The sequence below is a fragment of the Pipra filicauda genome, unplaced genomic scaffold (assembly GCF_003945595.2).
Source record: "Pipra filicauda isolate LSUMZ 115617 unplaced genomic scaffold, ASM394559v2 scaffold97_size2427393_pilon, whole genome shotgun sequence".
NCBI classification, from domain to species: domain Eukaryota; kingdom Metazoa; phylum Chordata; class Aves; order Passeriformes; family Pipridae; genus Pipra; species Pipra filicauda.
In genome coordinates this window covers 1,378,491-1,390,491 of record NW_024105175.1, presented here as the reverse complement: position 1 = coordinate 1,390,491, position 12,001 = coordinate 1,378,491, and positions in this window count along the sequence as shown.

The window sequence follows — 12,001 nt, the reverse complement described above, 5'->3', positions numbered from 1 at the left end:
AAAAGATACAAGGACTCCCTGAAACAACATCTCAGCCTTGGCCATATTGATCACCATAACTGGTCTACTCTGGCCTCCAATTGGGAGGCCTGGAGACACACCATCTATAACGCAGCTGTCTCCTTTGAGAACACACGCAGGATCACCCTCGAGGAGAAAAGACAACTCAGAAAGAACCGTGTATTGCTGAATATACCACCTAAGGAGTCCTTCTGCTTTGCCTTTTGCAACCGGATATGTCTATCTTGTATTGGCCTCATAAGCCACCAGCGTGCTTGTAACAAACGTGGATAGAGCCTTCCTAAATCTTTGTTCACAAAGCCTAGCCATGATGATGATATGAAAACCTCAATACCAAAAATACCAATGTATTTTAGCTCTGTTATAATCTATCCTACAGCTTTTCTTTAACCATACTTGTAACATAAGTTTATAAACTAAGGTATGAGATAGGAAGGCTGAGACTCCTACCTAGTTTAGATCTCTTCATCCTATGTTCTGAAGTCTTCACACTATGTTCTCTTTATTAACAATGGAGAAAAATGTGCACTTTATTGCATGATTCATCTGATTAATAACTCTACATTTCAGTGGGAGATCAATCACTTCCTATAATATTTTTCTTAGTTGACTAAAGACTTCTACATTTTTCCACACATCAAATGTAGTTGTTTACATTAGGCTTCATCAATCCTTCCTGTGCTTGCTAGTCATCAAAAAATATCTGCTACTGACTTCTGCAATTACTCAGCCTCTAGAAAGACTAAAAGGGTCTTTCAGATGTGGTCAAGAATAAGCAGAGGGAAATGTTGGCTTGACAGATTGAAAATCAGAAAGAATATAAATAAATTATTAAAAAAAATACAAAACCCCAAAAAACCACACTAAAAAGTCTAAAACAAAAACGAAACAACCAAAAAAACCCCTGCTAAGTCTTTCTCATGCCTTAGAGCAATGACAAAATCCTATGCCCTGTCAACTGCTCATATAAATTCAGTCCTTGTGCAGTATCCAATGAAGAATGCAGAGCTCCTTCTCTAAAAACCTTTCCTACCCCTGGGAAAATGTGTTTTTAGTTTATTAAAAATATCAGGCCTTTTTTTTTTACTGTCATACATGTTACAAGACAGCCATGTTTGAGCCATTATTGTCTGACTAAGTGGCATCTTGGTTTTAACTGTTACAAAAAAAAACATTTTTCTGAAACATTTAATTTTGTCAGTAGACAACCTCTTTTACACACAAGGATGAAGTAACTATTTTCTTGTTCAACTCTAAATCTTGTTTTTTGAATAGCCAATGAAGAATTTTATCTTGACGCTTTCACAAAGTACCGTGTTCACATACACACTCAAAAGAAATTTTGGAAACCTTCTTTGTAAACTAGAAAAACATTGCCCTCAATGTAGTCAGACCTCACACCAGTGTCTTTCCAGTTTCCTGAGTGAGAGATATGTTTGCTTACACTTTTCTGCTTCTGTGTCTACAACGAATTTTGAGGCAATGTCAGTGCCTTGAAACCTTATAGGAGGGAACCCTTGCTGAGTAATTCCAGCACTGAAACTATTAATTCCAGTCATCAGTCAAAAAATTTGTCAAGTGAGTTATTGTAGCCTCATTTCTTATTTTCCAGCGTGTGCAGTTTTTTGTACAGTCCATCCCTGCTATTACTGCTAAATAGACTGATGGATTATTTTGATGATGGGTTTTTTTTTAGTTTCTGAAAACAATATTAGAGGTACATAGAAATAGATGGTATGGACTGATTTGGATTTTAAATGTCTTAACCAACAGTTTTCAAGGTGCTTATTCGGATAAGACTCAAAGATGAAAATTATGACAGACACATGAATACACAGAGAAACATGGGTGACTACATCACTGAATTTTTGGGCCAGAGTCCTCTAGGAAGGATATAAAAAGGAATTTTTTTAATTAAGGGCAGAGAATGAACAGGATGAAGAAAAATTTCAGCAAACTGAAAATAATGGAGACTTTTAAATGAAACTTGTTTACAGCAATTTCTTTTTTCAGTCTTTGACTATCACAATAAATCTTCATCTGTGATAGAAGAAACTTTACTCCTTGATTGTTGCCTCCAGTCTGCCTTCAAGAAAACTACAGTAACATCTGTTAATGTCAGCAGGAAAGCCTTTTCTATTATAATTGTATTGAGGTAGGATGAAAGTGTGCTAAATCATTATATAAATTACTCATGTCCTGCTGAATGCACTGAGAGTTTCAACCTTCACTTAGAGACAATTTGTGGAACAGATGCCTCACCTTTTCTAAAACATTAATGTATCAAATATCTTGCAGAGCAAATATTTTTGAAAGCCTCAGAAGTGCGGATTAGTTTTCTGTAAACTAATAAGCATTGTAATAAATTGATGTATTGTGTTTGATTTCAAGGAATAGAGTTTAGAAACATCTCTCTTCATTACTTAAGTCATTAAACAAATTGTAACCTGTGTCTTTTGTCCTTGATTCAGACATCTCTAGAGAAAGACAATTTCAGCAAATTAAACACAGTAACTTCATCAACAAATATTAAAATCTTATTCTTCCTGGACTTTCCACAGTTATCTTATAATTTTCTTCAGTTATTTTTGTTATTTGAAATAATTCAGAATACACTTTCCAGAAACAAATTCTGGGCCCAAAATTTGAAAGCAATTCCTAATGTTCTTCCAAGTTTTGAACTGACTTGAACTAGGCATTCATGCCTTGTTATTTGATTCTATTATGTATCTGCACAAACCTAACTCTTGCAGTAAGGTTTCTAATATCATCTACTTTCCACCTGTAAATAATTTAATAAATAAATGTTCTTCCACATACCACACTTTACAGCATATATGAATTCTTATGTCTGCATGGAAAATTTCACATCAAATTTCTGATGGTTTCCCTGGTGTAATGATAAGATATGAGGCACCGAACATACTATGGCACTTGTATATCTCTAGTGAGCTAAACCAAATCTTTGGATTTGATCACACCTGAAATAAGCAGGTTGAATTCAAAAAATCCTTTCTAAAACTCTTGCAGCTCAGACTCATTTTCAGTCAGCACATTAGTCAAATCAGACCCCAGAGAGATATCTTGCCACAGTTACAAAAGGAAACTCATTATTATTTCCCATTATAATCTGTTTTTATTACTTTTTAATGATAGTTAACTTAGAATGAGACTCCCAGGATGCTAAATGCCCCTGTATGAGCCAAAAGTGGCAACTCAGATTAGAAGTCCAGCCACAGGCACAGTGTTTTGCTTCTGAAGTCACTCACAGCAGGAACAAGCTGAGCTTGTAGCCAAGGGAAACTGTGTATCTGAAAACTAGTAAGTCCTAAGTATACTTTGCTGTTTCACTGTAAGTATATTAATGTCAGTTTTTGCACTGCAGCACGTTCTTTCACTAAAATTATCTTAGTTCTCAAATATCAGAGTGGGTCAGGACTGACTAAAATATAAATGTGGTGTTTGTTGCCATTGGGGATCTTATGCTTTAAAAAGTGATTTAAATTTAATCAAATGAAAAAAGGATCTTGTATGAAATTGTGCTGTGCTGTCCTCAAACAGAAAATGTCTTAAAATGAATTAATTATCTTTTATATATCAAAAATGTCTTAAGGGTCCTGGTGGACACCAAACTGATGTGAGACTGCAGTGTGTACCCTTGTGATATGGAAAGCCAACAGACTTCTGAGCAGTTTTAGGAGGAACATTGCCAAAAGTTAAGGAAGATTCTCCCTCCCTTCTATTCAATACCAGTGAGGCCACACTTGGAGTACTGTGTCCAACTCTGGGATCCCTAGGATGGGAGACATGGAGATAGTCCAAAGAAGGGCCAAAGGTGATGGTGCATCCATCATGTGAAAGAGTCTGAGAGCTGGAACTGTTCAGTCTGGAAAAGAGGAGGCTCAGGGTGAAATCTCATCAGTGTGTATAAACAGCTGGTGGCAGTTTGATGAGTCATGCTCATCTCAATGATATCCACTGTGCTGACAAGTCAGTGGTCACATACTGAAACACAGGAGATTCTATATAAATATAAGACAAAAATTTTTACTTTATTCATACAGATTGCCCAGCGAGGTTATGGATTTACTGTCACAGGAGACTGGAGGGTGACCCAACGGGACACAGCCCCGAACAACCTGTTCTAGCTGACCCTGTAATAAGCAGGGACCTTGAACTATATGTTTTCCAGAGGTTCCTCCCTAGTTCAACATTTCTACATTTTTGTGATTTTCTGTTTTCCTGTACCACACACAGTGGTAATTGGTAACTCCCCAAAACTGGTAAATATTGATTTCAATGGTTGTGAGTAGGTTAATTTCTTCATTTTCAGAAGGGTAAGTTGAATTTTCATTTCCTCATCTGTACAACTTTTGATGCAAATTCAAAAATTTTGCAGGGCCTGAGACACCACCCAGCAACCTTCACGTCCTTCCATTTTGGGAATTTCCTTATTTTTTGAGTATCATTGTGTGCAGTGTATTGTAAACATTACTGAAAACATATCAAGCCATTTTTTCTTCTTGGTAGAGGAGTGGAGGAAGGTGTAGAGGAAAGGGTAATTCTTGCATACAATGCCCTTTAGAATATACAGAAAAGTGAACTGGACTCTTAATAGTGTTTAGCGTTTTTTATCTGGCTTTAGATTCATGTAATGTGCAACAGATATTTTGCCAAAAACATTTCATGGGTTTTACAAACAGTTTCTTCCTTCCAGACCCTGAATTTAACAGTCCTACAGTGTTTTATAGCCTCCATTCTATTCATATGGCTTGTCTTTAGCCTAGAAGCAAAAGTCTTAATAATTTTGATTGTTTCTAGCACCTTCTATGAATTCAGAAATTAGGTTTCAGTGGGTTTAGACTAACAGCCACCATTTCCTGATGAACAGTAGGTTCATACAGTTTAAAATACTGATAAACGAATTTCATGCACACCCTTACTATCAACAAATCATTAAGAATTTCATTAAGAAGTTCATTTTGCATGAAAACAGCCTTGTTCCAGCCATGTCCTAATGGCGGGCAAATCAAGTGGATTAAATATTCAGGAGAATTCACTCAATTTAACTTTAAAAATATATTTAGACTTACTTTAGATCATTTTTGTAACTTGTAAAGTAAGATACATACTCTGCTTCAATAGCATTTGAGACTTAATAGGAACAACTGTTGACCAGAAATGAAATTAAATTGTGCAATAAACATTGCACAAAGGAGAACTGCGCCAAAAAAATTTTAATAGATTATGAAAGGAAGCAATTTAAATGTGTAGTTGATTTACCGGCGGAAAGATGCCTTCACATTGACAGAATTTCTGGCAATTCAACTTTTTTTTGGCAGACCTTCAACTTTTCATTACACAGAGGAAGGAAGAACTATCTGTTTCAGTTATATACCCTAGGCTAAGGCCCCATTTGCACTATTCTAGCAACACAATATTTATCAAAATTGCCTTAAATAGGCAGATAAGTGTTCCTTCTGAAAGGAAAGATTTTCATAGGCCAGCCTAACTTTAAACATCTTGGCTAAAAGCTGTGTTTTGCAAATAGCTTCTTCTTTCCTTATAAAGAACTTAACAGGTATTTTGTGGTAACACAATGCACTGCTATATGCATCCGTGTTCACAGGGGGTATCAGAGAGGTGGCCATCACACACTTTACTGAGGAAGTAAAGTGGGATCCATCCCAGGGTGATGAGGGAGCTGGCAGAAGAGCTTGCCAAACCGCTCTCCATCATCTTCCAACAGTCCTGGCTCTCTGGGAAGGTCCCAGATGATTGGAGGTTGGCGAATGTCACCCCAATCCACAAAAAAGGCTGCAAGCAGGACCCTGGCAACTACAGGCCTGTCAGCCTGACCTCGGTGCCTGGCAGGGTTATGGAGCAGATCATCCTGAGTGCAATCACACAGCACCTTCAGGATGGACAAGGGATTAGACCCAGCCAGCATGGGTTTAGGAGGGGCAGGTCCTGTCTGACCAACCTGATCTCTTTTTACGATCAGGTGACCCACCTGGTGGATGAGGGGAAGGCTGTGGATGTGGTCTATCTAGACTTCAGCAAGGCCTTTGACACTGTCTCCCATAATATACTCCTGGAAAAGCTGGTAGCCCATGGCTTGGACAAGTGTACCCTCTCCTGGATTAGGAGCTGGCTGGAGGGTCGGGCCCAGAGAGTGCTGGTGAATGGAGCTGCATCCAGCTGGCAGCCGGTCACCAGTGGTGTTCCCCAGGGGTCTGTGTTGGGTCCAGTCCTGTTTAACATCTTTATTGATGATTTAGATGAGGGGATTGAGTCCATCATCAGCAAATTTGCTGATGACACCAAACTGGGAGGGAGTGTCGACCTGCTGGAAGGCAGGAGGGCTCTGCAGAGGGATCTGGATAGACTTGAGAGATGGGCTGATTCCAATGGGATGAAGTTCAATAAAGCCAAGTGCCGGGTCCTGCACTTTGGCCACAACAACCCCCTGCAGCGCTACAGGCTGGGCACAGAGTGGCTGGAAAGCAGCCAGGCAGAAAGGGACCTGGGGGTACTAATTGACAGGAAGCTCAACATGAGCCAACAGTGTGCCCAGGTGGCCAAGAAGGCCAATGGGATCTTGTCCTGTATCAAAAATAGCGTGGCCAGCAGGAGCAGGGAAGTGATCCTTCCCCTGTACTCTGCGTTGGTGAGGCCACACCTTGAGTATTGTGTTCAGTTCTGGGCCCCTCAGTTCAGAAAGGATATTGAGGTGCTGGAGCGGGTCCAGAGAAGAGCAACAAGGCTGGTGAAGGGACTGGAGCATAAGTCCTATGGGGAGAGGCTGAGGGAGCTGGGGTTGTTTAGCCTGGAGAAGAGGAGGCTCAGAGGTGACCTCATCACCGTCTATAACTACCTGAAGGGAAGTTCTAGCCAGGTGGGGGTTGGTCTCTTCTCTCAGGCACTCAGCAATAGGACAAGGGGGCACGGGCTTAAGCTCCGCCAGGGGAAATTTAAGTTGGATATCAGGAGAAAATTCTTTACAGAGAGAGTAATCAGGCATTGGAATGGGCTGCCCAGAGAGGTGGTGGATTCACCATCCCTGGAGATTTTTAAACGCAGATTGGACGTGGCACTGAGTGCCATGATCTAGTAAATGGACTGGATTTGGACCAAGGGTTCGACTCGATGATCTCGGAGGTCTTTTCCAACCCAATCGATTCTATGATTCTATGATTCTATGATTCTAAGTTATTAGCGGGCAAAACAACCTCCAAGGAACCCTAAACAGCCAGTCAAAGTTTGAACAGCTTTCAATCTACTCTGAAGAGACCCTTAATTATCTCTATAATAGAAGCAGTGGAAAGCAACTTGGAATTAATTTGATTGTTTCTTTTCCTCAGTTGTGCTTTGCAAATTGTTGTCAGATCTCTTTAAAAAAGATTCATCTGTTGCAGCTCTCTACAGTAACGCCGTACTTTTGTTTTTCAGATCAGTGTGGGGGAAAAAAAAAACACACCAGAACTTCAGGTTTTTTCCCAGCTTGTTTTTTTTTCTTTTAGCTTTATTTTCATCCATTCTTGGAGCAGCCTCATAAAAATTTTCTTAAAAAAACAATTATAAAACTATCTGCCTTTGTCTATCCAGTTCTTCAGTGGCCCATGACTAGTTCAAGGCTTTACCGCATGGTTCCAGATTGCAGGTTGACTTCCCTGAAATCGTAGAGATAGTCAGCTCTGAAAGTGTGAAGTGATTTTTTTAGTAGCAGCTATGCTACTAAGATAATCATGGATTGTAATTTAGTAGACTTTGAGTAATAGCAATGGAATGTGGTTTAAAAATCTAAAAATTAACTCCCATTCATTTAATTTGGTTACTGGAAGAAAATATAGCTGCATCAACATGATACTGAGCCTACATTAATTAGTGCTGTTGACAGATATGGTTATTAGTTATTAGTTCAGTTATTATAACTGAATTAACACTGATATATCACTTTTAGGAATGAGCTTACATGTCCATGTGACATTGTGCAAAACTGAGGATGCATGCCAGTTCATCAGTTGTCCAGGAACTTCATTGTCCTGCAGACGACGTGAAAATCTACTCAAAGATTTGAAGGTAAACCTTAAACACAACTGAAACTGAGGACAGAATAAATTCAAATACAGAAACCCCTGTGCATGTTTATAGACAGATTATGCAGACAGAATTTATACAGCAGTTATATTATAAAGTGAGAGAAATTAAATGAATGATACATAACTATCAAACACTCTGTACATTTCTAAAATGCTTTCATTGAGAAAAATTCCTCTCTGTACAAAATTACTCTTGTCTCAGGGGAAAAGACCAATATATTTCCAGGTGAAACGAAAGAATATATCTTTTTTACTTCCCAAAAAATGATTTATTTAGAAAAATAAATTGGTCACCTTATACTTACCTTAAGCACTGTATCTACCCAGAACAAACAAACTTTTTGTTCCATAAATTAGAAGCTCTCAAATTTTTGGTATATTTGTTTGTTATCCACATTTTAGAAAACAGAGAATATGCATAGTTGATGTGCAGTCTTAGGATCAAGTCTACTATTTGCAAATATACTGAGGCAGAGTAATTTCAGAAACTAATTTCTGTGATACAAGTAAAACAAAGGAAACAGAATGTAATTTTTACTCTCCTAAAAATCTTGACATCTCTATTGTGTCTCTGGTGCATCAAAGGACAAGTATGTGATGCAACTAAGATTTTGAACATGCGTTTAAGAACCAAAGAGAGGAATTTGGAGCCCTTTTAAAGTGGTACGTGGACAAATCCTCAGAAAGGACCACATATTCATATGCATGTTCATAGCCTACCACAAACCCAAGAAGTTTGTCTTGGTGCAGTACTAATTTTTTTTTCTATGTAAAAATTTTACCTTAGGCAAAACAACACAAAATGTAATGCATTCTCCACAAAACAGGAAAATGCTTAGTTTTGCTTTGATTTTATTTTCTTTGTTTCCAACAAGAATTATAAAGAAAGATAACATTCAACTTTGGAGCAATGTGAAGAATTTGTCTTATTAAATTAGAGAAAGACTACATACCACCTGTGATTCTGTAATTATACCTGAAACAGCAGGAAAATCTGCTACTACTCATTGAACCTTGCTACTGAGGGAAGTTGAATAGATCATTCATTCCATGGTTCAGGAGAGTCATTTCAAATCTGTGTACCACATGTAAAATTAGTTCTGACCTTGTCAGCCTCAAGCATCTCCTTCAGATACGGATCATTAAATTCAATCCTTAACAATCCAGGGAAAAAAGCTAAATAAATTTGAGTTCCCTATATTTCATTCTATGATCTCTAATTTAAACTATATATTGTCTTTGATTTTCCAATTGGGACCATCATTTATATCCTTGACGTATGAAAGCTGGGATTGGTATCTTTCTGAAGAAAATAACTTCCTCAAAACAAAGGCTAATCAATTAGTCTAGTCCACGCCGAATCTTTATCTTCACAGCAGCTCATGCAATGAGACAAACTTGTAAGAGTCTGGTATGGTGGTATAAGTCAGTGCCTGTACCACCTAGATTTTTCATTTCATGCTCACAATATGTCAGGAAGTGCTTCCCAACTCTACTATATCTTCCTCTTCTTTAACGTATTAGGACCATCTATTTGCAGAGACATGAGTGGGCCTCTACAGTCTACTGATAAAAAACAAAAAAGAAGCAAATTTGAGCACGTAATGGTGTTCATAGTTAGTTCACTCTCTTTCTATGGGGTGATTCCAAATAGCAAAGTTCAAGACTGTAGAAGAACTTTCCAACCCTCAGTTGTATGACCAACTCATGATGTTTGGGTTTTAGCAAAAAGACAGGTCTCTTTTTACTCATAGGGGAAGGTAGGGCAAGTATCCCTCTTCTCTATTTTCATCACGAAAAGTTAGCTACAGTTTGAAGTTAGTTGTGTGGGCTCTGATCTCTGCTGAAAAACAGGTGCTACCAAGAGAAAAGTCTCCCAAGAGAAAGACTTTTACCATCTTGAGATAGGTATCTATGACGCTCAGGATAAACAACTATCTGAAGCAGCCAGTCTCTCCTTATAAACAGTAAAGAGAAATTAGATTTGAACAAGATATCCAGTTTTAGGTCAGCTAAATTTATGTGGATCTTACCAGAGAGGCTTTAAGGAGATACACTGACCCAAAGAGATGTAAACATCAAATAATTTCAGTATAACTCAAAAAATACAGCATTGTCCAAACAACTGGTAAAAAATTGCTCTTATGGCTTCAGTGATTAATGACAGGAAAAAGTCCAGTAGAATATAGAATAAAATATACAGAAAAGAAGCTAATTTATCTGCTTCTATCCTGCTCTCTGCTGCACAGTCCTGGTAGAATTTCTGTAGCTGCACATTTCACTAGGACAGTGTGTTTCTGTTTCAGCATGCTGAGCCAAGACATTTTTACATTTTTTTCTGAGAACATAGTGCAACACTGGCAGTTAACCTCTTTGGCATATCTTCCTGTGCAAACACTTTACAGTCTGCTACGGGTACCTAAATCCATTTGCTCCAATAGTTCAAGCCCACGTGTTCCAGAACTCTAATAAATATTTTTCATCATCTTTCATTCACATACACACACACAAAGAGGGTGGGAAAAGAATATAAAATTCCAACTCCCAAACATGGCATTTTCAACAATAACTAGATAACTCCCCTACAGTATTGCACTCTTATCATGAACAAGTTCTGTGGAGCAATTGTAATATGTTCGGTGATAGATAATGGACAGCCCCTAAGGACTACATTACAAAGTCACACCTCCCTCTATGTCCTGAGAATGGGAGACTTTGTGATATCAATAGTATTTTTTGAAGATCTAAGCTAAGACCCTCAGCAGTAAATTGCATGTTCAGTTGACTTATCTAGCATCTTTACAGTAGCACAAACTCTGACTTTCCATGGACTTGGAGCAGAGTGAATGTAGTTGGTCTCTTTCTGAAGGAGACAGGAGGTTCAGGTTGATTTGTCTGTGTCAAACTAACAAGACATAAAATTTCAAACGTTCGGCTTTTTTTGCAATGCATAACTGGAAGTTTGGGGTTTTTTTCACTAGTAAGGGAACAGAATTTCTATTAATTTTTTGTAAAAAGTAGATTCTACAGAATTTTAAAAAAATCTATTCATTTGAGTAAAGAAATACTTCTAAAGCTGAAATTATTAAATAGTCTTGGTTGATAATTATTACCACAGACAACCAAAAAAACAGTTAGGTAACATTTGAAAAATGAGAGGGTCAATTTTAGCAAGTACTAAATGCAATTTAAAATTTGAAAAATACAGTATTTGGCTCTGTGTCAGTGGGGCTGGAAGAATATTTTATCATAAGTTTCTACCCTCCCAATGAGAACATATTGATTTGTTCTTTCATAAATCAAAACTCCTGCTGGGCTATGAATGAAAGACCTGTAAGGTTTTGGCCTTTAAAAGTGATTGGGAGCGTAAAGGAAAGAACCTGAGACTTTGCATGAAGGGAGGTAGAGAGTCATACTGGCCAATAAACACATAGAACAGAACTAACAACTAGCGTAAGAGACTATAAACAAGTAAAATTGTATTCATTTATGCCAGCATTTCATCTCACCCTTCAACCACAAGTTTCTTCTACTCTACATTACACATTAGGTCAGAAAAAAAAAAAGGCTAAAAATGGAAATCATCTGGCACAGATATGCCTTAATTACACATCATTATACCAAGGACTTGATTCAGTTAGGCACACTTTGGTTCTTAGTACCATTTGAATCATTTTCACGTATCTTAGATTTTGAAATGGAGCTGGTACACATAGTACCCTAGGATGGGTAGGAGACCCAGGCCTACAGGAGAGTACCTGAAGGCAAGGCAGAATATCATAAGATTGTTCAAATGGCACTGAAACTGCATGTGAAGGCAGCTGAATCAAGCTCTGAGTCTCATTTTGGGAAATTTCTTTGTCATCAATATGCTGCAA